A 5,478-nucleotide genomic window follows, 5' to 3' on the forward strand; every position below is an offset into this window, starting at 1 on the left:
GACCGTCATCTTCCAGGAGGATTCAGCACAGGCCTGCAAAACCTCCACAGCCAGGAGGCAATATTTACTCAGAAAAATCAAATTATTCAAATGTTTCCCATCTAGGGCTTTGTGTGATCCGATATCAATCGCTCCACGTTACGTTCCTGGTCTGCTTTTCACACTCAGACAATAACAGCAGAACAAATGAGCGCCAGAGCTAATCTCATTTATGACTAGCAGTAACATGTGAGATGCTAAAAAAAAACAGCACAGAATTCAAAGGTGAGTTGAGGAGCGGGTTTGGCCTCATCATCAGAGCACCGAGTGAAACAGTCTCGATACTCTCCTCGAGTGGGTTATCGGTCCGCCCGCTGCGTCTGCGCTAAAGCTGCATCTGATTGCAGCGTGTCGACCGTCCAGACATTCACTGAGGTCACAACCCGCTTACGTGCCACCAGATGTTGAGTGGCTCCACAAATACAGTTCAACACGGGATCATCAAACAGCAGCTAAAGACCCGCACGAGCATATGCTCGCAGAACAAGCTGCACTTTAACTGTGCGACGCGCCATTAGATCCAAACTGAATGTCATTGCATGCCTTCCAGCTGATGTGGCAGATCTCAGAGGGGCCGCTAAACCCATGCTAATGGGCAGCTAACATGCAGATGGCATCGGCGCTGTCAGGTCATCAAAGTTAAAGTGCAAAACGAACACGCTTCTCAAAAATGTGTTTATTTCCTTCGCTCGAGGAAACGACTGAGGAGGAGTTGGGATTTGCTGTCAGGCCTGTCAGAGTTCAATCAAGACACCTTCACAGATCCACGACACACTCGAGAAGAGACGACACGTCCAAAAATAGAGGAACTGGAGGCATGTGATTATCCAGCACACACACACACACACACACACACAGATGACAGATACTCACCACACTCTTTCTTTTTTTTTTAGATGTGTTTGAGCTTCATGTCCTGGTTTTCATAATCCTCAGCGGTCTGATCCGGTATTCCTACAATCAGACACGACATGGGAGATTTAAATGAACAAATATTATATAACATACAGGAAAGATTGTCTAATAAAGCAGTGAGTCGGGAGAGGCAGAGCCATATGCTGGTTTTAGCAAGAGAAGGAGTCGCTCTCAGATGCAGACTCTGCTGACTGATTTCTGAAGAGTCGAACACTGTGTGGCTTTCTCAATGTCGCAAACATGATGGTGATCTGATTTTCTAGAACATTTTCACAAACACAATCTGATTTTCACAAACATGATCTGATTTCTACAAAAACAATCAGAATTTTTACAAACACAACATGATTTTCACAAACATTTTCAAAAATGTAATCTGAATTTCACAAACGTGATCTGATTTTCTCAAACAAGATGTGATTTTCACAAAAACAAAGTGATTTTTACAAACTGCATTTTTCCATCTCAAAAATATATCTAAATTACGGCCTTTGCTCTCAATGTCAAATGCAGAAATGTTAATCCATGCATTTATAACGTCAAGGTTAGATTATTGTAATGCTTTATTGGGTGGTTGTTCTGCACGCTTAGTAAACAAACTACAGCTAGTCCAAAAAGCAGCAGCAAGAGTTCTTACTAGAACCAGGAAGTATGACCATATTAGCCCGGTCCTGTCCACACTGCACTGGCTCCCTATCAAACATCGTATAGATTTTAAAATATTGCTTATTACCTATAAAACCCTGAATGGTTTAGCACCTCAGTATTTGAATGAGCTCCTTTTACATTATACTCCTCTACGTCCGCTACATTCTCAAAACTCAGGCAATTTGATAATACCTAGAATATCAAAATCAACTGCGGGCGGCAGATCCTTTTCCTATTTGGCGCCTAAACTCTGGAATAACCTACCTAACATTGTTCGGGAGGCAGACACACTCTTGCAGTTTAACTCTAGATTAAAGACCCATCTCTTTAACCTGGCATACACATAACATACTAATAAGCTTTTAATATCTAAATCCGGGACTTTTAGGCTGCATTAATTAGGTAAACCGGAACGGGAACACTTCCCATAACACCCAATGTACTTGCTACATCATTAGAAGAATGGCATCTGGAGTTTTGGTTCCTTGCCTCTGGATTGCTTAGTTGGGGTCTATATATAGATAAAATATAGAGCTGAGTATCATCAGCATAACAGTGAAAGCTAACACCATGTTTCCTGTTGATATCTCTATAAAGCGTGAAGAGTAGTGGCCCTAGTACTGAGCCTTGAGGTACTCCATACTGCACTTGTGATTGATATGATACCTCTTCATTCACTGCTACGAATTGATGGGGGTCATATAAGTACAATTTAAAATATGCTAATGCACTTCCATTAATGCCATCAAAGTGTTCAAGTCTATGCAAAAGAATGTTGTGATCAATTGTGTCGAACGCAGCAGATATAGAGAGATAAACCCACGATCAGATGATAAGAGCAGATCATTTGTAACTCTAAGGAGAGCAGTCTCAGTACTATGATACGGTCTAAATCCTGACTGGAAATCCCCACATATACCATTTTTCTCTAAGAAGGAATATAATTGTGAGGATACTACCTTTTCTAGTATCTTGGACAGAAAAGGGAGACTCGAGATTGGTCTATAATTAACTAGTTCTTTGGGGTCAAGTTGTGTTTTTTTTTTAATGAGAGGCTTAATAACATCCAGTTTGAAGGTTTTGGGGACATATCATAATGACAAAGAGGAATTAATGATAGTCAGAAGAGGATCTATGACTTCTGGAAGCACCTCTTTTAGGAGCTTAGATGGTATAGGGTCTAACATACATGTTGTTGGTTTAGATCAGTGGTTCCTAACCTTTTTCAGCTCGCAGCCCACACAACCACACACATATGTTTGCGCGGCCCAATTCAAAAAAATTAACTGACCCCGCTATTGTTGGAAGTACTCAAAAGCTAGATTGTTAACTGTATTTATTGAATGAACTAGGGCTGTGCGATATGAAAAAAAAAAAAAAAAAACTTTCGCAATTTCTTTGATCAATTTTGCCACTGTGACACACACCGATATGCTTTACAGTCATAAATGCATTCAGGATTAATTTGAAACATATTTCCAAAAGAAAACCAATTAGAGCTTTATCAAAAAATTGTAACGTCTCTAGAACAGACATAAGTCAAAATTATAACTATAGTAAAAATGTATAGACTTATGGCAAAAAAAAAAAAAAAAAACCTGTGTCCAGGGACTTTTTTTCCCCCTTTTTTGCCATGCATTGTTCATAGAGCTAATTAATTGTAGCAGTGCCTCAGGTGTTTGCAGTGTGTATACGGTATGTGTATGCGGTCAGCAGCGAGAGCGCATAAATATAACGCGAAAGCACATTAAAATAATGCACGAGCGTGAATCTCTCTGTTCGCACGCAGATTTCCTTTGCTCTGTCACAAAACCAGACGTGTTTGCTCAGATACATGCTGCTCTATTTTTACACTTTTTTTTATTTCTAGCCTTTTACCGTGTGAACTCTCGGATCCGTTAACATGGGCTCGGAAAAAAAGGTGCATCCCAGACAGTGTGTGAACCTGGAGTTAGGTATATGCCCAGTCTGTTCTGTTCTTGTGCTAGAGGCGCTGCATTCTGATTGGATCGGATAGCAAACTACGGGAGGTCAGGGCAGCAGAAAATCGTGCTATAAAGCGATTTATAAATCGCGAAAGCTCAAATCGTGATTTTACGATGATTTCTATTAATCGCACAGCCCTAGAATGGACTGGAAATGAACAGAAAATAACTCTCGCTCAGAGTTGGCACCACTCAGCAAAACGGGAAAACCAGATCCAGGCAGAGCTCGGCAGCGGGTAGATAGTCACCGGAGCAAGCAGTCAGGAGGAAACACAACAGCCATTTATGTATGAATTTTTGAATTTGTTGTTCTTTAGCATATGCAGCAAAAATATCTAAGATAAATTGGTGGTTTATTCTTAAACCAATCAGCGAGCTCGAATAGTGGAAGTATAGTAACAGTTTAACATTTATTTTTTGTTATTTAATTATATATATATGAAATTATGTTATGTTATGACTTAGACATTTTTACATATATTTAACAATATTATTTATTTTAATAGTAATTGGCGGCACACCTGCAATACCACCGCAACCCACAGGTTGAAAACCACTGGTTTAGATGATTTAACAAGTTTATACAATTCTTCCTCTCCTATAGTAGAGAATGAGTGGAACTGTTCCTCAGGGGGTCTATAGTGCACTGTCTGATGTGATACTGTAGCTGATGGCTGAATGGTTGCAATTTTATCTCTAATAGTATCGATTTTAGAAGTAAAGTAGTTCATAAAGTTATTAATGCTCTGGTGTTGGGAAATGTCAACACTTGTTGAGGCTTTATTTTTCGTTAATTTAGCCACTGTATTGAATAAATACCTGGGGTTATGTTTGTTTTCTTCTAAAAGAGAAGAAAAGTAATCGGATCTAGCAGTTTTTAATGCTTTTCTGTAGGATAGGTTACTTTCCTGCCAAGCAATACGAAATACCTCTAATTTTGTTTTCCTCCAGCTGCGCTCCATTTTTCGGGCTGCTCTCTTTAGGGTGCGAGTATGCTCATTATACCATGGTGTCAAACTGTTTTCCTTAACCTTCCTTAAGTGTAAAGGAGCAACTGTATTTAAAGTGCTAGAAAAGAGAGAGTCCATAGTTTCTGTTACATCATCAAGTTGTTCTGAGGTTTTGGATATGCTAAGGAATTTGGATACATCAGGAAGATTACTTAAAAAGCAATCTTTTGTGGTAGAAGTTATGGTTCTTCCATGCTTGTAACAAGAAGTAGAATTTACAATTTTGGCTATATGAAGTTTACACAAAACTAAATAATGATCTGAGATATCATCACGCTGAATAATTTCAACACTATCAACATCAATTCCATGTGACAGTATTAAATCTAGAGTATGATTTCAAAAATGAGTAGGTCCTGAAACATGTTGTCTAACACCAATAGAGTTCAGAATGACTATACATGCTGATCCCAATGCATCTTTTTCATTATCAACATGGATATTAAAATCACCAACTATTAAAACTTTATCTGCAGCCAGAACTAACTCGGATGTAAAATCACCAAACTCTTTAATAAAGTCTGTATGGTGCCCTGGTGGCCTGTATACAGTAGCCAGTACAAACATAACAGGGGATTTATCATTAACATTTGTTTCTCTGGATAATGTTATATGCAGCACCATTACTTCAAACGAGTTATACTTGAAGCCTGCCCTCTGAGAAATCCTGAAAATGTTGTTATAAATTGAAGCAACACCTCCCCCTTTTCCATTTAGACGCGGCTCGTGTTTATAACAGTAATCTTGGGGGGTGGACTCATTTAAAATAATGTAATCATCAGGTTTTAGCCAAGTTTCTGTCAAACAGAGCACATCTATATTATGATCAGTTATCATATTATTTACAACAAGTGTTTTCGTAGAAAGGGATCTGATATTCA

This window comes from Carassius gibelio, chromosome B10 (assembly GCF_023724105.1).
Source record: "Carassius gibelio isolate Cgi1373 ecotype wild population from Czech Republic chromosome B10, carGib1.2-hapl.c, whole genome shotgun sequence".
NCBI classification, from domain to species: Eukaryota; Metazoa; Chordata; class Actinopteri; order Cypriniformes; family Cyprinidae; genus Carassius; species Carassius gibelio.